Here is a 22,634-nt window from a genome sequence, read left to right on the forward strand (position 1 = left end):
GGCTCCAAGTCCTGTTGGGGTCAATTCTGCCCTCTGTCTCTCCTTCAACGTTTTCCCCCCTCTACCAGAAACTTCTTTGCAGCCTAAAACATAATCATTGCCATCCCTGAAAGATCTTCCCCAGACCCTAATACATTCCCAAATGGCTGTCACCGCTCCCCTGTTCACCATAAAACATGTTAAAGTGCAGTATAAATTCAACACTGTATTTCATCGGGTACCTCTTAAACCCTTAGAGTTTGATTTCAACACTTTTTTTTTTTTTTAAAGTAAACTTCCTTCTCTTTTAAAGGTCAGGAATGGCTCCCTGTCTTCTAAATGTAGTGGCCTTTTCCTAACTGACTCTCCTATAATACTTGATAAGGTAGTTCCTTAAATTTTCTTTTTATTTAGTGAACTAGCATTTTTGCCTGGACAGCATCTTTCTGGAATGACCTCTCCCCCATTTTCTTTGTTATTTGGGCTGGGCTGACCTCATGCCTTGGGCCCAAAGATGGGCATACGCAAACTATTATATATAGGATGGATAAACAACAAGGTCCTACTGTACAGCACAGGGAACTATATTCAATATCGTGTGATAAACCATAATGGAAAAGAATATAAAAAAGAGCATGTATGTATAACTGAGTAACTTTGCCGTACAGCAGAAATCAACACAACATAATGAATCAATTATACTTCAATAAAATTTTAAAAATAAATAAATAAAGATGGGCATATGATCTAGGCTTGGAGAATCAGAATACATATCACTCTTGCCATGATGACAAGATGTAGGGATGGGCATGTAACCAAAGCCACACCAATCAAAGGCCTCTCTCAGACTGGCTGGAACTTAAGAGGAATGAGATGCCCTCTCCATGGAAGCATGGTCTACTCAGAGCTATTTTTACCACCTTGTGAGGAAAGCCCACATGAGGGTGAAGCTCTGCAGCAGGGAACGAGGCTGAAAGACAGAACGTCTGAGTCCTGATGACAGTGAGGTCCCTTGGATCCAGCCATGACAAAAGTTACATTCGTTCCTGTATTTTTTAGTTACATTGTGATAGACAAAATTCTAAAGTGGCTCCCAAGATTGCCTTGTCCCCTGGTGCACACACACCCTCTCCTAGTTATTCAATCAAACACAATCTGGGTGCTGCTGCTGTGAAGGATTTTGCAGATAAAATTAACAACCCAAATCAATTGACCTTAAAACAGAAAGCCCAGCCTTGGTGGGCCTGACCTAATAAGGCAAGCCCTTCAAAGGGACAAGCTCTTCCAGGAATGAGATTCAAAACATGAAAGAACACATTTGGGGGTGGGAGGGGGCATGGCTCTCACCAGGAGCTGAGAGTGGTGCCCATCCCATAGCCAGCAACAGAATAAGGGCCTCAGTCCTACAACCACAAGGAAGTAAATTCTGCCAATAACCGCAGGAGCTTGAAAAAGGACTGCAAGCCCCAGATGAGAATGCAGCCCAGCTAACACCTTGATTTCAGCCTTAGGAAACCCTGAGTGGAGAATCCAGCTAAGCCGTGGCTAGACTTCTGACATGCAGAAATGGTGGTTTTAAATCACTATGTTTATGATAATCTGTTCTGCAGCAATAGAAAACTAATACATAGGTGATACAATAAACTCTTATTTTGTTGTTGTTTTGTTTTGTTTAAATCACTCTGAGTTTTACTTGTCTCTTGCAACCAAAATGCCCCAGTACTACTCTTTTTTTTTTTTTTTAATTTTATTTATTTATTTATTTATGGCTGTGTTGGGTCTTCGTTTCTGTGCGAGGGCTTTCTCTAGTTGAGGCAAGCGGGGGCCACTCTTCATCGCGGTGCGCGGGCCTCTCACTGTCGAGGCCTCTCTTGTTGCTGGGCACAGGCTCCAGACGCGCAGGCTCAGTAGTTGTGGCTCACAGGCCCAGTTGCTCCGTGGCATGTGGGATTTTCCCAGACCAGGGCTCGAACCCGTGTCCCCTGCATTGGCAGGCAGATTCTCAACCACTGCGCCACCAGGGAAGCCCCCAATACTACTCTTGATTTCTGAAACAGTACTATTCTGATGTTCCTTACATCACTGACTGCTGCTCCTCTTTCTTGGCTTTTGTCCCTTCCTGTTATTCCTTCTAACCCTAGGATATGTACTCTCCAAGGTGACGTTCTCGACTCTCTTCTCCTTCTATAATAATTTCCTTGTATTGCATATGATCCTTAAATCTGTATCCTGGCTTCTCCCCCAATAAGCTGCTGGATATATGCAGTATAAATAAATTATGTCTGTTTCAAAACTTCTATTTTTTTCCCCCAAACCAGTCCTCCTTTTATTTCTGATTCATGCTAATGGCACAGTTGTCTTCTCCTCTTTTCTCCCAGAGTCTACCAGTTGTCAAGTCCCATTAAGCATGCACTCTACACCCACGCTGCCATGCTGGCTCAGACGCTGTCGTCTCACGGCAGCCTGCTGATGGTCCTCTTGCCTTCAATACTCTCCCTGCAAACCTCTGAGCCATCCCTGTTGGATCCTAAAGTAGATTATACAACTTCTCCATGCCACACCTTCACGGGTTCCTCCAGCTTGCCAAAAAATCTCCTAAAATCTGATGTTTAAGACCTTTACCATCTAGCCCCAACATGCTTTTCCAACTTCATTTCCCACTTCTCCCCTTATGCATGTTGTACCAGCCAAACTGAGCTCATGTCTTCATCTCCAAGAGCTCACATTTCTACTCTCTATGTAAAAATTCAAGCTGTACCTACTAGGACCAGCTCAAGTCCTGCCTTTTCCAATCACTCTTTCCTTCATCCTCCTGTGCTACAACTTTCTCAATCAGAAGTACTTTTTTTTTTCCCTTGGATGTGAACTCCTATGGTTTTTATTCCTTTTCCCGAGGATACTAATCATTTTATTCCTTACCCTCAAACAGGCACCATTTCTCCAGACTGTAGTGAACTCTGTGAAGGCAGGGTCTGTGTCTGTCTTCTCTTTGTAAGTGCCACAGTGCTTTTGCAAAGGGTAACCCTTTGATGAATACTTGTTGATTAACTGACCGAGAATGTGGTATTTTCCTTTCTTCCCTCTGACGTGTCCTCAAGTCTCCTTACTCTGTGAGCTCCTTGCTGGTGGCTTGGAGAAAAATCATGACGTGAGCCAATATGGAAACTGCTCAGTCAACTGACGAAATGCTCTATAAGAGCCTTTTTTTTTTTTTTCCAACTCAGGTCCAAAGCTGACTCTTCGTATTTTCTTTCTGAGGGAGAAAGAGGAGCAGCCAAGGTTGCTGCCAACTGTAGAGTTCAGAAATGCCTCCTCTGGATCAGCTCAGCCCAGCAGGTCCAGAGCCTCTGTCTCCACCCTGCTCACAAGGGAGCATCCGTGGCAATCGGGGGGTGGGGGGGGTTGCCCAAAACTCCCCTTTCCCAGGAATGGCAACACAGAACTTCCTGAAAGTATAGATGTCCAGTAAGACTTCAAGAGGAGCTAGAGGGAGGTGACCAGTGGGATGAAGCCCAAACCCAGGGTATTCTGAAGAATATGACTTGTTCACCACATCATGCCATCCCTCTTCAATCAACAAATCAGTAATTTGTGTGATTTATCCATTGTAAAATCTTATTCCAAACTGGCAGTCCCTGAATATCTAGCATGCACTTGGGACATTTTCTACTGATATTCACTGGTTTGTGCTTAGGTAATGAAAACTAAAAGTAGCATCTGCCGAGAGAACACATAATCAGAGATAAACATGCTAGAAAAAAAATCCTATGATGAAACGTTAAAACAAAAATTAATTCATGTTGATCCATGCCACTGTTTCCTAGGATTAGCACAGCTTATCACAAAAGGTAAGGCTTTATCCACACACATATAGACGCAGCAGGTGTCTGTATTTGTATGCTGGTTTTATCTCCTTACTGCTATAAAACAAAGTTTGCTAAGAAATACAATTATGCACCCAGAGAAAAGTATGTCTGCATATCAAGAAGGAAAGGAAACAAATAAACAAGAGATACCTAATCTGCACTGAACAGCCATAGAATGACGTCTCCAGGAAAATTAGGATTTTAAAGACCAAGATGGCATGTGCTCCTTCATTGACAATTTCTCCCTGGCCCTGTTTAATACTCTGCTTCCAAAGGGGGTTGCTGAAGCCCAACAGAAGGCATTGTGGCTCAGGAGACAGAACAATCTGGATCAAGAAGCTTAGAGACCACACTGCGGCTCCACATCCCCTGGGTTACAAGTCCCTTTCAGGCTGCCAGGAACCATCACACACCTTCTCCCGGGAGGAGAGTTTTATTCATGTCTGCTGGAGAAGGTCAGTGGTCAGTCTGGGTGTTGCAGAAGTGCCTGGTAAAAATGCAGACGGTGGGGACTGAGCCTGTGCTTCATGCCTTGATCGCTTATAAAGCGTTTATAAGTCATGAGCTGTCATGGCTCCTGAGTAGCCTCTGCGAGGAATCCCCTGGCTTTACATTTCTTTCTGTGTCTGCTCTATTTTTCTCTTTTTATAACAAAATTAGTAAAAATCCTAAGAAAAATATTTGAATATGTGCCGCTCATTCTCTTCTTGCCATAATATTAGGAGTTGTATGATAGTATCCTCAAGTATTCTGTTTGGCCTGACTTCACAAAATACCAAATGGTAAGTCAAAGCATTATAAAATGACAAGACAGAATCCCCATACACTCTCCAGCCCAATGCTTTTGGACAGATACAGAATTCACCAAAGGTATTAAAAGCAGAACTTTGGAAGCATCCTATCAAAGCCATGACTTCCTTTTTACTTAATGTTTCTACATAAAAGCATGGCTTCAACCAGGACCTTCAACCATGCTTTAAAAGTTATAGCATCGTTACGTGATTAAAGGCTACTGGAAGATCTTTTGAAAAACAGAATTATTTCCCCAAATTCAAAATCAGCGACAGTTTAACTAACCAACTTTGCATAATGTTTGGATCAACAGGATTTCCATAATTACATTAAATCAACCTCATTTGTCTTCTTTTTGTACGTTTTATTAAATTGAAAGCCAAAAAATATAATGACTCTGTATTTTATCCTTTTTTTCATGCTATTCCAGGTCGCTGCCTCCTTGTTTAAATATCACAACTTTCTGATGCAATCAGAACAAAAGCATTAGAAGACAAAGGCACTATTTAAAACTTCTCTTTTGGAGGAGGCTTAATAAAACTATTCTAGCCTAAAACTGAGATTTCAATGGTCTCAGCTGCAAAGACCAAGGAACAGAAATGCCACTTGGCATTAAATCTAGGGATTACCTGTTGAAACACCAAAGGCAGATAGACTTTGATGTGGGTTACTTGGTGCCGGGAAAGTACCAAGAAATACAATTATTCTTTTTTTTTGGAATATGGAGTTAAAGATTTGATACTGTATTTGGAGCAAAGATTTGTTGCGTGGAGGGTGTGGGTAGCACCATGGAGGGCGGCTGGGAGAAGGCACATGCACACATACCTGCTTGAACCACATACAAGTAATGCTGTATAACAAAGTACCTCCTATCCCCTAATAGGGAAGACACTCTGTATTCTATTACAAGTTAATCACCAAAGGAATGTTGCCTATAAGCTTAAGTTACACATAATGGCCCATTCCTGGGAACCCTGCCTCCCAGGTAATGAGCATTAAGCTAAAGTACCTTTGTTTAGCTCATGGGAAATATCCTCACCACACCCACCTGTGAAGGACTGCAGGAAGGAAGAAATGAACACATCCAGGAGGCCGACCAGAACCAGGAAATGTTTGACTTTACTCCCTCCCCTTTTAGTAGAATAGAAGCCTGCATTCTAACTCAGGCAAGATGGTTCTTTGGGACACCCATCCACCATCTTCTTGGTCTGCAGGCTCTCTGAATAAGGTTGCTATTCCTGGCCTCAACAACTTGTCTCTCAGTTTATTGGCCTGTCCTGCAGCAAGCCAAACGAGCTTGGACTCAGTAACAATGCCACTTGCAACAATGTTTTAAGGTCAAATAAAGGGCAATATCAACTAGCACAGGACCCCAGCAAGACACAGCCACAGCTGGCCTCCAGAGTCCTGGAACTCAATTAAAAACACCTGATCACGTTTCATTAACAATCACAAGGAAATTCCTTACATTATGAGGATCTTCAAAGTTTCCTACATCACTTTAAAAATAAAACTTAAAACTCTTTAGAATTAGCAACACCTGTTTGTCACATGCCTCTGGAACCCACATGGTAGGGAACGGCGAACCCCCATTCCTACTTGAAGAACGAATAACAGACTTTCTCCCCACCATCTTCGTCTTCCAGGTTTAGGGGGTTTATCCTAATATCATGGCTCAGGGGATTCTCACACTTAGAACTCCTCACATATCAAAAGAGGAGAAAAATCTCACTCCTTAATTGTTTTGTCGAATAAGCTCTCCAAAGTTCATTTTTGTTACCTTTTTCAGGCAAAATAAGAGGCCTTTTACAAAAATTCTATTGCTAAAACAATGGAATTCTCCTGGGAATGACTTCGTTATGGAAATGAAGTGACAGCTTCTTTTATCTAGCCAGGCAGAAAGTCTGCATTTATAAAAGGCATTCAGAGCACTCAAGTGCTGTGCGTGGGAGGACAGAAAATGCTATTTTTAATTCAGATCTCAGCATTCCTCCCATACAGGTCTTTCAGTATAATCATACTAATACTGATCTAAAGGGGAAAAAAAAGATTCCCGTTTCTGCTGACCCCAGCAGAAAAAGAGGGGGTGGAAAGAAAGAAATTAAGAGAATGTTGAATACAGCTTCCTTCCACTTTAAGACCACTCTGCAGGCTCAGAGATCAACCTCCAAGACTATCAGAGCTGACTATTATCCAGAATGAAAGGGACTTAGGCTCTGTAACAGCCTTACACCTTCTCATACAAATTTACATTTTCGTGCGTGTGACTTTCACTGTACTGAGCTTGCAGGAGTCACCTGGGCCTGCCAGGAGAGGCTATGCGGGTTCTCCCATCTGTCCCCAAGAGTTTCCATTCCGTGGTGATGTCGTGATGGATGAGTCCATTGAAACCCAATTTCAAATTTTAGAAACTGGAAGTCCTCTTGGGTAAAGCGGGAGGCCCCTGAGCTGCTGGGTGGGCACATGCAGAACTTTCCGGCTCTGGTGTGGCATCTGCAGAGGGACCTTTTACATGGCTGCCATGTTCCCCTGGCTCTGCTGGGGACCAAAGCCTGAGGAAGAGTGATGAGAATGCGGTGCTGGTGAGAAGTGAAGACCAGTGTAGATGACTCTCTGCAGAAGCTGACATTGGAGGGGAAAAAGTAGAGGATGAGAGTGGAATTACAAAGGATAAATGATAGAACAAGATCCTTTAGTAATGGCTAAGGGGTTGGTTTAAGACCAAAAGTGAAAAACTGAAGAACAGATGGGGTCAGAAAGAGAGTTTTTAATTGAGGTAAGATTCACATAACATAAAATTCGCCATTTAAATCATTTTTAAAGTGTACAATTCAGTGGTTTTTATTACATGCACAATGTTGTACAACCATCACCATTATCTAATTCCAGAAGATTTTCATCATCCCCCAAAGAAACTCCATACCCATCAGTCACTCCCCATTCCCTCCTCCTTCCAGCCCCTGGCAACCACTGATCTGCTTTCTGTGTCTATGGATTTGCCTATTCTGGATGTTGCATCTAAAAGGAATCATACAATACCTGGCCTTTTGTGTCTGGCTCCTTTCACTGAGCATAACATTTTCAGGATCAGGACTTCATTCCTTTTTTGGCTGAATACTGGCTGCATTGCACATATATACCATAGTTTGTTTATCCATTCATCAGTTGATGGACATTTGGTTTGTTTCCACTTTCTGGCCATTATGAAGAACGCTGCTATGAACATTCGTGTAGATGTTTTTGTTTGAATGACTGTTTTCAATTCTCTTGTGTAAACACCTAGGAGTGGAACTGCTGGGTCATGGTAATTCTGTGTTTAACCTTTTGAGGAAATGCCAAACTCTTTTCCACAGTGGCTACACAATTCTAAAGCAATTTATGAGGGTTCCAATTTCTCCATATCCTTGCCAATATTTGTTATCTTCCTAACTTTTTATTATGGCCACCCTGATGGACATAATGTGGTATCTCACTGTGGTTTTGATTTGCATTTCCCTAACCACTAAAGATGTTGAGCATCTTTTCAATGTGCTTATTGATCATTTGTACATCTTTTTTGGAGAAATGTCTATTCAAGTCCTTTGTCCATTTAAAAATTGAGTTGTCTTTTGGTTGTGCAATTCTAAGAGGTCTTTACATCTTCCAGAAACTAGACTCTTATCAGATACATGATTTGCAAATATTTTCTCCCATTTGTGGGTTGTCTTTTGACTTTCTTGACAGTACCCTTTGATTCACAAGAGTTTTTTTTTTAGTTTTGATGAAGTCCAATTTACTTTCTTATGTTACTTGTGCTTTTAGCATCATATCTAAGAACCCATTGTCAAATCCAATGTCATGAAGATCTAGTCCTATGTTTTATTCTAACAGTTATATAGTTTAAATGGATTAACAACCTAAATGGAAGAGCTTATTTTTTGCATATGGTGTGAAGGGTCTAACTTCATTCTTTTGCATGTGTCCCATGTGTCTTTTCCAGCTGTCCCAGCACCACTTGTTGAATAGAGGTCACAGAGATTGGAATACGGAGTGATGTTAGTTCATTCTCTTTTTTAAAAAGTTGTTTTTCCTTCCAAAAATATGTATCATTTTGCAAATTTACTTAACTGACTTTTGGTTACAGTGAATACAAGTGAATAAACTTGTTTTCCTCATCCCACATTTTGAGAATGTAGCAAGTTTTCAAGAACCTTGACTCACCAGGGCCATAATCCTGAGCTTTAGGGGAAGTCAACAAGCTCTTGGTGGTGCTTTTGCAAGGACTAATTTCCAAAAGCAACAAGTAGCTTGAAATTGCTGGGGTTTCCATTATTTTCATTCCATTTGTTGCCATGTTTCTTCTGCTCTAGTGTGCTCCTGTCCTCAGCTTTCTAGAGACCTCTGTTCTTGTTCCCACCCCAATACCTGCTTATTCATATTGGCTCTTTGCAGAGAATTTAGTAATCTAACTCACAGGAAGTCAGGTATAATATTCTTCTAGCATGACGCTTAAGTCCTTGTTTTGTTTAAGCAAAAAGAATAAAGTAGAGGTTGTAGAATTCTAGGTATCATCCGGTCAGCCAGCAGAAGAACTGGAGACTTTGAAATCCCTCTAAATCATCATTTCTCAAACTTGGCTGCCCATTGAGCTCACCTGGGAAGCTCTAAAAATACTGCTGCCTGGGCTCCACCAGCAGAGATGCTCACTTAATCGGTCTGCGGTGCAGCCCAGGCAACAGGATTCTGACGTGCAGGCGAGGGGGGAGCCAGCGCCCTGCAGTCGGGCATCTGAGGTTGCTACTTACTCCTCGGGGTCTCAGGGTCAGCTCTTCCTGCCACTGCTCGCAGGCAGTTAGGGATGGACACTCATTCATTTTTTAAAGTTTTATAATTTCAGATTAAAACTAACAAAAACAGTTCTCTATAGTCGTTCTCATTTAATCTTCCCAAAAACCGTGGGAAAGGAGATTTTTATTATTATTATTATTATCAACAATGACTGTTGAGGAATCACACTCTGACAGATTAAGCAACAGCCCCAGATCACAGCATTTGAAGCGGCAGGGAAGGGATTTCAGTGCAATTCTTCCAACCCCGAAGTCTATCATTTATGCTGTCTCTCTCAGTAATTTTAAAGGGGCCAAAAGTGATGAGTGTGGTCATATAATTTGGTACTGGGGCCCATGGGGGAAACAGCAACTGTACACCTTCCGTCCAGCACCCATTTTGCAAGATGGGGCTGGGGAATACATACAGCAAAGAATGGTGGGCACTGTCCCTGCTATTTACTGTTCTTTCTCTCTGTTGCATGTACGTGGGTGTGTGAATGAGTGTGTGTGTGTGTGTGTGTGTGTGTGTGTGTGTGTCCATACAAGGGAAGTGGGCCTCAGGGGTACACCCGAATTCAGGAAGGTATGACATGACTCCAAAGCTGTAGCTGGGTAGGGTTTTCAGAGACGGTGGGGCAACAGTAATTCCCTCCAGTATGGGGTAAGACTGGCAACAGGCCATGAAACACCTTCATTGTGGTACAAAAACAACGCACACAGAGGAAACTAACACTTCGTTCACTTGTGAATTTAGTCTCATGCCTAAATATGATTACAAAGCTCAATCAGTGGGAAACAGAAAGGCCCAAGGATATCAGGCAAAAATGCCCATACTTAAATATTCATATTCTTAGAGTACAGAAGACACAACATCTACATGATATCACCCTGCCTGTCAAAGCACGGGACACATTCACAAGCCTTTCCACCATAGTAGAAAAGTAGAAAAAAGAATTGATAAAACATATTGGTTATGGTAGGAGAAGCTGGGAAGTGAATTTCAAGTCACTTTTTCCTCCTCTTTCTAACTGGTACACTCAAACAAACGTGTGGGTCCATGCATGAATGTGTGTGCAACTACACACATACACACACATACCAGGCCTGTAGGAAAACAGATTTCAGCCTGGTCATTTTGCATAGATCTGAAAGACTAGGGGCAGTGGGCTGCAATGCTTTAATTCTGTATCTGTGTATGACTATGTAAGGAAACTGGGAGAATTTCTATACAACAGATTGGGAGCTGGAAAGGAGTAAGAATTTGCTGGAGGTTTTCTTAGGCCAGTGTCAGAAGTTGGTTTGATGAGAAAAGTTTTCACAAGTGGGAGTTGTAGCTGCTTGTCTCTTAATTGTAGTGAATCTGTCAACTTTCTTTCCAGTGTATCAAGACTTTACTCTTCAAAATCATTCTCTGTGTGCCCTGAATTGCTATACTTTTAAGCTAACTACTTCTCAAAGTGCTGTTTAAAAACTGACATCTTCAACCATATCCCAGGCTTAGAATATGTCTAAATTTGCACAGTCTCATTGGCTCTTATGAGAGTGCTACTTTAAAAAAATACACTTGACAGCCAATCTCTTGAAAATGACTTGTGCAGAAATTGTGTTCAAATTACTTTTTATCAAGAGATTTAAGAGAGAAATGTGGTTTTCTTTGTAATAGGCTAAAAATAATGATATCCTTTATCTTCCACTGAACATGTACATATGTTGTATAAGCTGTTGCATTTAAACAAATTGAAAAACAGTAGGATTCTGGCTTTCGTCCAGAAAGAAACAAAACTTGCCCAGAATATCATTGTAAGCATTAAAAAATACAATTAACTATTACTTTCCACCAAATTCAATCCCACATACAGAATCAGATTGTCAACCAGGTCCAAGGCATCAAACTATAAAAGCTAATGTCTCAACAACAGACAGGAAACTCAAAAAAAATGATTGCAGTACAATTTTACATAAGGAAAAAGAGAATGAGGGGAGAGTGAGTTTATATTTCTACAAATTCCTTTTGAGTTACTGGGCAATATGTTATTTAAATTCACCCTTATGGCAACAGTACACAAGTCATATCCCTAAAATATTCCCACTGAACATTTTATTGAATATTTATCATGTGCAAAGTGCTGCTAGGTGAGGTTCGGAAATGGAGAAAACATGTTCATCTCTCTGAATACTGCTTTTCAAAACATAAAATAATTGTCACCAACTCTAATAATTTTTGGTGATTCTTCATCACCAACAGTGATTTTCAAATGTGTTTTTTTAAGTCAGAACAGTGCCTTCAAATAAAATCTTATATATCAATGGAAACCTAATATATAAAATAAATAAAGCAGACTATTCACATTGACCTATTGGTTTCTCCACCCGCTACCTGCCCCCCTTCACCACCAAGGACTTCTGGAGGCATCTGGGAGGCTTTGAGAAATCCTTAGGCCACTGGTCTGGGGAGTCTGAAGTCCTTAACATGGCATATGGGACCCTCTACACTTCACTCCTTTATTTCACAGCCTTATGAGCTCACCACTCCACCAGCCACATGACACATCGTCAAGTCATCAATAATGGAGTGTCAACTGTTCACTGCATGCATTATGCACCACCTGTTTGTTCCCCATGCTTTGTCCAAGCTGTCCCTCAGCACGTGAGCCCTTCACGTCCTTCACCTACATGACAAGTGCCAAGACACCACAACTCTGCATAGCTGGATACTGTCTTAACTCCGTATATACATTCATTTTTGCCTCACCATGATGGGTGGTAGTTCTTGTTCATGTGGCATTCATGTACACTAACTTGTAAATAAGTCAAGGACAGAGAGTATATTGTATTTTCAATTGTACAATACAATTTAGCACAGGTCTTAGCACATAGTAGAGGCTTAATAAATGTTTGTTGAGTGAATGAATGAAGATGGATGAATGGATGGATGAGTGACACGGGATGAACCATTTTCATCCAACCCGTGGAAAACATTTATATAAGTATACATAGACATATATAGGTACATACTTTAAAAAATTCTGGCAGAATACACAGAGCATAAATTGTACCATCTGAACCTTTTTTAAGTGTACAGTTCAGTGGCATTAAGTACATTCACACTGTGTGACCACCACCATCATCCATCTCCAGACTCTTCAGTTTGCAAAACTGAAATTCTGTACATAAATATATTTTTAAAAAATTCTTAATAATGAAGTTTAATGATCTAGGGCTTGGAATACCCAGCTTCTTCACTTCCCTTTTGCCCCACCTGCTGTATATCTCACGCCTTTTCATCCACACTTGGGACCTCCCTTAGTGAGAAGTGTGGTCAAGACATATGGTCAGTGAAACGCCTAGCTACCAGCTTAGCTACTAGCTAGCAGTTTAGGTTGCTAGAAATGAGTTTTCTGGATTTTTCTCTTAAGCCCTCACTGATCCCTATTAACAAGAACTGTTTGGGGTCAGCTTTCACCCCAGGACTGCTTGGGGCTCCATGGAATGCATGCCTTTAAGAAACAGATGCATGTGTGTCAGAGAGCCTATATCTAATACACATAGTTTTTATGTGATATCCATATGATTTTATGTTCCATATTTTAACATTTCTGAACTTAGGACTGGTATATCATGAGCACATAAAAAAAGTGATAACATGTCTTTCATTCCCCCAGGAAACTAATCATTAAATCTATGGAGCATCTTATCATCAGTGGATCAGAGAAATTAGAGAAAGCCGGTACACATTTTGTATTTGTACAGTTAGATTTCTAGTTTAAAACGTTTGCATCTCATGATCACAGTTTTGATCTTACACTTAGAGGACTATGAAGCAAAGTAAAGTAGAAAGGACTTAAAAAGGGTGACAAGTCATTCTGGTGGCTGGTAGAGGCCAGCAGGTGACCCGGACGCCAGGCTGGGATCCCATGCTAACTGCTACCCCCTAAAAGTCTCCACTGCTCCGGCCTCAGGTTCACCGTGTGTAAATTACACAGGGCAAATTAACATTCAAACAGGGTTAAGCTATTCCTGACCTCCTTCCTGCATGAGTCCCTCAAGGGGAAGAGCTGAGACACCACCCACTCTGCACGGCTGGCTGGGGCCAGTTGAGGGGAAGAGCCCACCTCTTCCTGTGTTCAGCTCCCCTGCTTCCACTTTTGTAGCTTTTGTAGCTCTTGTTCTATTTTCCAACTTGGATCACGGTTACTACCTTCCGCTTCATATCAGCTAACTACGTACACCCTCTGGGGAGCCCAGATCACTGAGCAAGGGGCCAAAACTCAGCCAGACACAATCTAAAGTTCTCCCTCTCGGCTGTGATCAGCTTGAATATCTAGATACACATGAGGTGGGCAACCGGCCCTGACTGAAGGAAGGCAACAAGCACATCGCAACCCACATGTCAACCTTGACTCATCAGTATGCCTACCACGTATCAAGTTTAACCAGCCAGCACCAATACCACCAGATTTTGTTTTCACCAAGAAATAAGTAAAGAGTGTGGAAAAGGTCCCTATCAGGTGTGCCTAGGGTGCTGCTATCAGTCCTATTTTTGAGTTTCTATCATTAGGGTAGGCTGTACATCCCAAATCCTAAAGTTGATAAGGTAAAGAACACCTGTGGGCTTCATCGGAAGGAGTAAGGGCACCAGCAGCCTACTAAAATAGAAAGTTAGACACAGCAATGAGATCTGGAGATTCCCCCTTGCAAAAAAAGAGGGGAAGGTGGCATTTAATATGAACGCAAGCCAGATTTGCTGAAAAAGCAGGCTTTGTTCCTTAACAAAACTGCAGCTGACTGTCTACAGAGTATTTAAATTTCCTGAAATATTTTACTATAACCAACCCGTGTGCATTGTCACGAGGCCCTCATTCCAAAAGCACGGTCAGGCAGAAAGCAAATTAGGGTCTCGGTGATAACTTCAGATGAGTGAGAACAAACTGCTATGCTTCTATCTTTTAGACATTTAAGGAATTTTATTGTTACTTCACTTGCCAGACTAAGTGAATTATAAAAATCTCTGCTTTCTCATAAAAGCCTCCACAGACCCAGGCACTGTGAATGATGTCACAATGAGCAGTACACTATCCCTTTCCCTCCCAAAAGAAATAATCCTCTTTCTGTGATTCTCCTTTTCACTTCATCTGCGGGACAGTGCCTACGCCCAGGCTGAGAGCATCGTGGTTTGGGCAGGGAACTGACTGAAAACTCTTGGCATCAGGGTTTATTATAAAATGAGTTACACAGGAATGGAAGACCATTGGAAGCCCTGGAAAAATGAGAACTATTATTACCAGGGTAACAGAGAGGTTGGACCCTTTAGCTGGTGATTTGTTTTCATTTGTTCCCATGCTGTGATTCATCCTTTGGGTGACAGCAAGCAGGCTGTATCATTTTCAAGTTCATCATTTTATTAAGAACCGAATCCAATGAAGAAAGTGTTTTAAGGAAAATGGTCATTTGGAGGTTCTAATGATTCTTCTCTAGCGTGGTCTTATTTAATACTTTTACATGAGCAAAGCTGATGCATGCCCACCCCCTCCCCCTTTTTTAATTTCCAGAAAATAAGACATTTTCTGTAGGTCAGGTCACCAAGCAGTAGTTTAGAAAAGGACAATTTTAGCTTTAATTCTTCTCCTCACTCCTTATTTAATGGTAGCAAACCATTTAGATTCTCTGGAAAACAAAGAACCCATTTTTATGCTGAGTTCAAGAATGTTGATGTCTTGCTCAGAAGTGTTGGGAGGATTGATGAGTTACGGTTGGTAAATAACTTTGCAATTCCCAGGTCAAAGACGTGAAATGAACAATATCAGTATTTGTTTTAGGGAAGTCAAAGTGAGGAACTCCGCCCAGTGGGCCTAATTAGGATACAAAGCTTGTAACTTAAAGCTAAGAGGAAAAAATTTTTTGCAGTACTTATTTTTACCTAATTCTCTTCTATGCTAAGAGAGTAAAGGGCATGCTTGTGATTACTGATAACACTGTATTAAGTTGATGGTAAAAATAAATGAAACGATGGATTGGGTAGACAAATGACCAGCTGGCAACCAAATACATATATTCCTCCCATATTATATATTAAGGCTGCTTCTTTAGAACCCTCTCTTCCTTATCCAAATTATCACTGCAGAAACAGATCATCATGCTTTGAGTCTTAAAATATAATGGAATTCCTAAATCAAATCTCTGAGATTTGGTTAAGAACTTTTAATACGGATTTGTCCAATTTTTGAGGTAATAGCAATACAAATCTTTTTGGTTTAATATTTGTCGCTATTCCTCTCTTTGTTGACCACACTGATAAAAATAAAGCTTTTCTATTACATTGTGCTTAGAAATTCTCTAAACTATAGAAGGTGCTTGAAATTAATGAAGAAATAAATGGATGGACAGATGGGTCAGCTTTGCAAAGTCAGAATGAACCTTGAATGGTTTCTTACACCTCTAGGAAAGACTGAACTTCAAACAGGCAGGACAAGTATTTTTCTTAGCAAACCTTTATGAGAAATGGGCTCAATCACTACTTAAGTGTTTAAGAACTTTCACTGTATGGAAACTTCCTTACACTGAAGTCTCCAAAGCCAAGTCTATAATTGACAATGGATGCCTGAGTATAAGGCGAAGGTTTTTCACAAATGTATCCCTCAGAAAAGATTGACTTCCCTTAATTTTTGAGTCCACAGAAAGCTTATCATATTATTTGTTGCTCTCTTAAACATTATTTTAAACAACAAAGTACTCTCTATAGAAAACATTCCCTTGAAACCATCTCCGTCAAAGCTACTTTTGCATGCTTACAAAGTCACCTAACAGCATTGCTGTTTTTTTCTTTTAAAGGAAGAAAACAGATTTAGCTAGTAATTATTCTTGGGAGTATGACTTTACAGTTGAAAAGAATGAATGTCACATTAAATAAAAGGCATTTTAAAAATTGCTTTCTAAAGCAACACAGTAAGTGGTTAAGTTGTATAGTTTGTAAATACATACTCACTGGAAGGATAGAAAACAACTCTCTCAATATTGTTTGGTACCCATATTGTTATAGTAATGGTCCCCAATATATCATGCCTCCTTGTATCCATGTTCACATTAACTGAACTTGGCTATGTGATTTGTTTTGGCTGGAAAGGTATTTAAAATATAATCAATAGATATAGACATGGGTACTTGTTGCTTGGCATAAAATTCTTGGGGACAGCATCACACACAGATTCAAAACATATTTGTATCTCAAACGACTTAGATGGAAGTCAAGATAACCTGCCCTGGAATGCTATATCAGATTACTTATAAAGTGGTTCAAAAGATGACAAAGACACTAGCACTACGAAGTTGTAAACAAATCATTTTTGTTTACAAAACTAATATGAAAGTAGAAAAAAAAGGAATGTTTTTAAGTTCATCTACTATGACTTCAAAACATGCTTGTGGGCCTCTCTGGTGGCGCAGTGGTTAAGAATCCACCTACCAATGCAGGGGACACAGGTTCAAGCCCTGGTCCGGGAAGATCCCACATGCCACAGAGCAACTAAGGCCGTGCGCCACACGTACTGAGCCTGCGCTCTAGAGCCCGCGAGCCACAACTACTGAAGCCCACGTGCCTAGAGCCCGTGCTCCACAACAAGAGAAGCCACCACAATGAGAAGCCCGCACACTGCAACAAAGAGTAGCCCCCGCTCGCCGCAACTAGAGAAAGCCCGTGCACAGCAACAAAGACCCAACACAGCCAAAAATAAATAAATTAAAAAAAAAAAAAAACATGCTTGTGAGGCTAAATAGTTTAAGTACAAATCTGATTCTTTGAGCTGAATCTCTAACTTCTTAAAATGTTTACAGTCGGGCTTCCCTGGTGGTGCAGTGGTTAAGAATCCGCCTGCCAATGCAGGGGACGTGGGTTCGATTCCTGATACGGGAAGATCCCACATGCCGCGGAACAACTAAGCCCGTAGTGCCACAACTACTGAGCCTGCGCTCTAGAGCCCGCGAGCCACAACTACTGAAGCCAGTGAGCCACAACTACCAAAGCCTGTGTGCCTAGAGCCCATGCTCCACAACAAGAGAAGCCACCACAGTGAGAAGCCCACACAGCAACAAAGACCCAATGCAGCCAAAAATAAATAAATTTATTTTTAAAAAAATGTTTACAGTCAAGTTGGCAAAAAAAAAACTCACTGAAAGGATGGATGATAGCTTAAATTTGAATCTGTATCTCACACCCAAACCTCTTCCTGATCTGTAGATCTGAAGACAGAACACTCTACCTGAAATATCTACTAAAAAGAATGTCTCACCACCTCACACCCCTTAAGATAGCTACTACCAAAAACACAGAAAACAAGCACTGGCAAGGATGTGGAGAAAGTGGAACCTTTGTGCACTGTTGGTAGGAATGTGAAATGGTGAAGCCATTGTGGAAAACAGTACAATGGCTCCTCAAAAAATTAAAAATAGAATTACCATACAATCCAGCATGTTGTACTTCTGGGTATTTTCCCAAAGAATTGAAAGCAGGAACTTGAACAGATATTTGTACACACATGTTCATAGCAGCATTATTCACAAAAACCAAAAGGTGAAAGCAACCCAAGTGTGAATAAACAAAATGTATATACGTACGGTGGAATATTTTTGAGCCTTAAAAAGGAAGGAAATTCTGACATACGCTACAGTATGGGTGAACCTTATGAAAGTTGTGCTAAGTAAAATAAGTCAGTCCCAAAAGGACAAATACTTACATGGTATCTAGAATCCACTTATATGTTATATTGAGAGTAGTCAACTTCATAGAGACAGGAAGTTAAACGGTGCTTGCCAGGGGGAGAAGAATGGCAAGTTATTATTTAATGAATGTGGAGTTTCAGTTTTACAAGATGAAAAGAGTTCTGGAGATTGGTGGCACAACACATACATACTTAACACTACTGAACTGAACATCTTAAAATGATTAAGATGGCAAATTCTGTATTCCACCACATTTAAAAAAAAAAAAAAAGAATGTCTCATGTACACCTTAAACTCAACATTTTCAAAATTCTGTTCTGTGCCTGTTCTCCCCATCTCTGTGAGCAACACATTCATTTCCTTACTTGCTCAAGCCAGAAACCTGGGAATTATCCTGGTGACCACGTCCCTATCCTTCATCCACATCAGAAAACTACAAGTCCTGCACAGCTGACCTTGAGAATACATGCGTCTTGAACTCACCTACCTCTCTCTGACGTTGCTACCACCATTCAAGTCCAAACCACTATCACTTCCTCTCAGGCCAACTACAGGTTTTCCTTCCCCGTTCCCTGCTTTCTTGCCATCCTCTAACCCACCCTGTGTGTTTAAGCCCTCACGTGACTTTCCAGGTACTTAACAGAATCGAACCTCCTTGTCAGTTCCAAGGCTCTTCACTATCTGTGGCTTGCCAACTCTAACTTCATAGCCCTCTAACTCACCCTGGTCTTCAGCCACATGGGTTCAAGTTCAGGTTCTCTGAATGTGCCAAGCACTTCTCATCTCAAGGCTTTTGCATACGCCAGTTGCTCTGCCTATCTTCAGGTTAATGTCATCTCCTAAGCCAGGCTTTTCCTTCCCACCCAAGCTAAAGTGGCTCCATCCCTCCCCCTTGTTATTTTTTCTCATTTTTCCTTCATTTCTCATTATATGTATTCATTTACATGTTTATTGTCTACCTCTACCAGTTGACTATAAGCTCCTTGAGGGCAAGGCTTGGCCCTACTTGCCATACTTGGCACAAATAAAAAATCATAATGTCAGATAGCAGAAAGTGTCATGAAAAGAGCAAAGCAGGGTAAGAAGCTATTTTAGACGAAGCACAAGGATGGAGATTGGTTCAAGATGGCAGAGTAGAAGGACGTGCACTCACTCCCTCTTGCAAGGGCACCAGAATCACGACTAACTGCTGAACAATCATTGACAGGAAGACACTGGAACTCACCAAAAAACATACCCCACATCTAAAGACAAAGGAGAAGCCACAATGAGGTGGTAGGAGGGGTGCAATCACAATAAATCAAATCCCATAACTGTTGGGTGGGTGACTCACAAACTGGAGAACACTTATACCTAGAGACAAATTACAACGAAACACAATGATCCAAAACCTATGGGATGCAGCAAAAGTAGTTCTAAGAGGGAAGTTTATAGCAATACAAGCCTACCTCAAGAAACAAGAAAAACCTCAAATAAACAATCTAACCTTACACCTAAAGGAACTAGAGAAAGAAGAACAAACAAAACCCAAAGTTAGCAGAAGGAAAGAAATCATCAAGATCAGAGCAGAAATAAATGAAATAAAAACAAAGAAAACAACAGCATAGATCAATAAAACTAAAAGCTGGTTCTTTGAGAAGATAAACAAAATTGATAAGCCATTAGCCAGACTCATCAAGAAAAAGAGGGAGAGGACTCAAATCAATAAAATTAGAAATGAAAAAGGAGAAGTTACAACAGACACCACAAAAATACAAAGCATCCTAAGAGACTACTACAAGCAACTCTATGCCAATAAAATGGACAACCTGGAAAAAATGGACAAATTCTTAGAAAGGTATAACCTTCCAAGATTGAACCAGGAAGAAAGAGAAAATATGAACAGACAAATCACAAGTAATGAAATTGAAACTGTGATTAAAAATCTTCCAACAAACAAAAGTCCAGGACCAGATGGCATCAGAGGTGAATTCTATCAAACATTTAGAGAAGAGCTAACACCTATCCTTCTCAAACTCTTCCAAAAAATTGCAGAGGAAGGAACACTCCCAAACTCATTCTATGAGGCCACCATCACCCTGATACCAAAACCAGACAAAGACACTACAAAAAAAGAAAATTACAGACCAATATCACTGATGAATATAGATGCAAAAATCCTCAACAAAATACTAGCAAACAGAATCCAACAACACATTAAAAGGATCATACACCACGATCAAGTGGGATTTATCCCAGGGATGCAAGGATTCTTCAATATACGCAAATCAATCAATGTGATACACCATATTAACAAATAGAAGAATAAAAACCATATGATCATCTCAATGGATGCAGAAAAAGCTTTTGACAAAATTCAACACCCACTTATGATAAAAACTCTCCAGAAAGTGGGCATAGTGGGAACCTACCTCAACATAATAAAGGCCATATAGGACAAACCCACAGCAAACATCATTCTCAGTGGTGAGAAACTGAAAGCATTTCCTCTAAGATCAGGAACAAGACAAGGATGTCCACTCTCGCCACTATTATTCAATATACTTTTGGAAGTCCTAGCCATGGCAATCAGAGAAGAAAAAGAAATGAGAGTCCTAAAGATGCCACCAGAAAACTACTAGAGCTAATCAATGAATCTGGTAAAGTTGCAGGATACAAAATTAATGCACAGAAATCTCTTGCATTCCTATACACTAACAATGAAAGATCAGAAAGAGAAATTAAGGAAACAATCCCATTTACCACTGCAACAAAAAGAATAAAATACCTAGGAATAAACTTACCTAGGGAGGTAAAAGACCTGTAACTCAGAAAACTATAAGACACTGATGAAAGAAATCAAAGATGACACAAACAGATGGAGAGACATATCATGTTCTTGGATTGGAAGAAACAATATTGTGAAGATGACTATACTACCCAAAGCAATATACAAATTCAATGCAATCACTATCAAATTACCAGTGGCACTTTTTTTTTTTTTTAAACAGAACTAGAACAAAAACTCTTAAAATGTGTATGGAAACACAAAAGAAGACCCCAATAGCCAAAGCAGTCTTGAGGGAAAAAAACGGAGCTGGAGGAATCAGACTCCCTGACTTCAGACTATACTACAAAACTACAGTAATCAAGACAATATGATATGGTACTGGCACAAAAAAAGAAATATAGATCAATGGAACAGGATAGAAAGCCCAGAGACAAACCCACACACCTATGGTCAACTAATCTATAAGGAGGCAAGGGTATACAATGGAGAAAAGACAGTCTCTTCAATAAGTGGTGCTGGGAAAACTGGACAGCTACATGTAAAAGAATGAAATGAGAACACTCCCTAACACCATACACAAAAATAAACTCAAAATGGATTAGAGACCTAAATGTAAGACTGGACACTATAAAACTCTTAGAGGAAAACATAGGAAGAACACTCTGACATAAATCACAGCAAGATCTTTTTTGATCCACCTCCTAGAGTAATGGAAATAAAAACAAAAATAAACAAATGGGACCTAATGAAACTTAAAAGCTTTTGCAAAGCAAACTACAAACAAGACAAAAAGACAACCCTCAGAATGGGAGAAAATATTTGCAAACAAATCAACGGACAAAGGATTAATCTCCAAAATATATAAACAACTCATGCAACTCAATATTAAAAAAACAAACAACCCAATCAAAAAATGGGCAGAAGACCTAAATAGACATTTCTCCAAAGAAGATATACAGATGGCCAAGAGGCACATGAAAAGCTGCTCAACATCACTAATTATTAGAGAAATACAAAACTATAATGCGGTTATCACCTCACACCAGTTAGAATGGGCATCATCAGAAAATCTACAAACAAACTAAAATCTACTTGATTTTAGTCCAGAGTTCTCATCCTACACTACCCGACAGTCCATAGTATCACTTCTACTTACTTTTCCAACTGTATCTCATACCTTCCCCACCCCAGGCAAACAGGCTGCTGCTTGTTCCTTGGACATACTCTTCATTTTCCAGAATCTATGCTTTTTGACTCATTTGCCTTCACCACCCCTACCCACCACTGCTGCAGACTAACCCAAAACTCAACTCCAATTTCAAAAATCACCTTCTCCATGAAAAATTTCCAGATCTTCCCAATCAGAAGTGATCATTTCCATCTCTAACTCCCTAAAGCATGTTTTTACTTTCACTGTATATTTCATTATGTTCTGTCTTATGCCCTAATTACTTGTATACTTTTTCCAGTCCCTTTTTAGCTCATAAGATTCTGGAGGACACAGACTGCATCACCTACCACCTTGCTACTCAACTATTATTTTGTTTCTCTAAGTGCGGTCTTTGGCATCACCTGGGAGCTTCTTAGAAATCCGGAATCTTGGGCCTCACCTCAGCCCTAGAGGGTCAGAAACTGCATTTTAACAAGACCCCCAGGTGATTCCTATGCACTTGATCAAGCTCACACTAGCCACTCATTTCAAACTTG

General features: G+C 40.4%; 1 protein-coding gene and 1 long non-coding RNA gene across 8 annotated transcripts in view; both read right to left on the minus strand.

The window, feature by feature from the left end:
* Positions 1 to 19,986, minus strand: part of LOC309638869 — a 344,192-nt gene extending 324,206 nt beyond the window's left edge. Inside the window, exon 1 of the long non-coding RNA XR_014251371.1 lies at positions 1,865 to 19,986. This is a non-coding gene — a long non-coding RNA (uncharacterized lncRNA). The remainder of the gene's footprint in view (positions 1 to 1,864) is intronic.
* ATXN1 (ataxin 1) overlaps positions 1 to 22,634 on the minus strand; it is a 387,507-nt gene that overhangs the window by 146,710 nt on the left and 218,163 nt on the right. The gene's annotated exons all lie outside the window — the stretch shown is intronic.

The sequence above is a fragment of the Balaenoptera physalus genome (assembly GCF_965194825.1).
Source record: "Balaenoptera physalus genome assembly, chromosome: 11".
NCBI classification, from domain to species: Eukaryota; Metazoa; Chordata; class Mammalia; order Artiodactyla; family Balaenopteridae; genus Balaenoptera; species Balaenoptera physalus.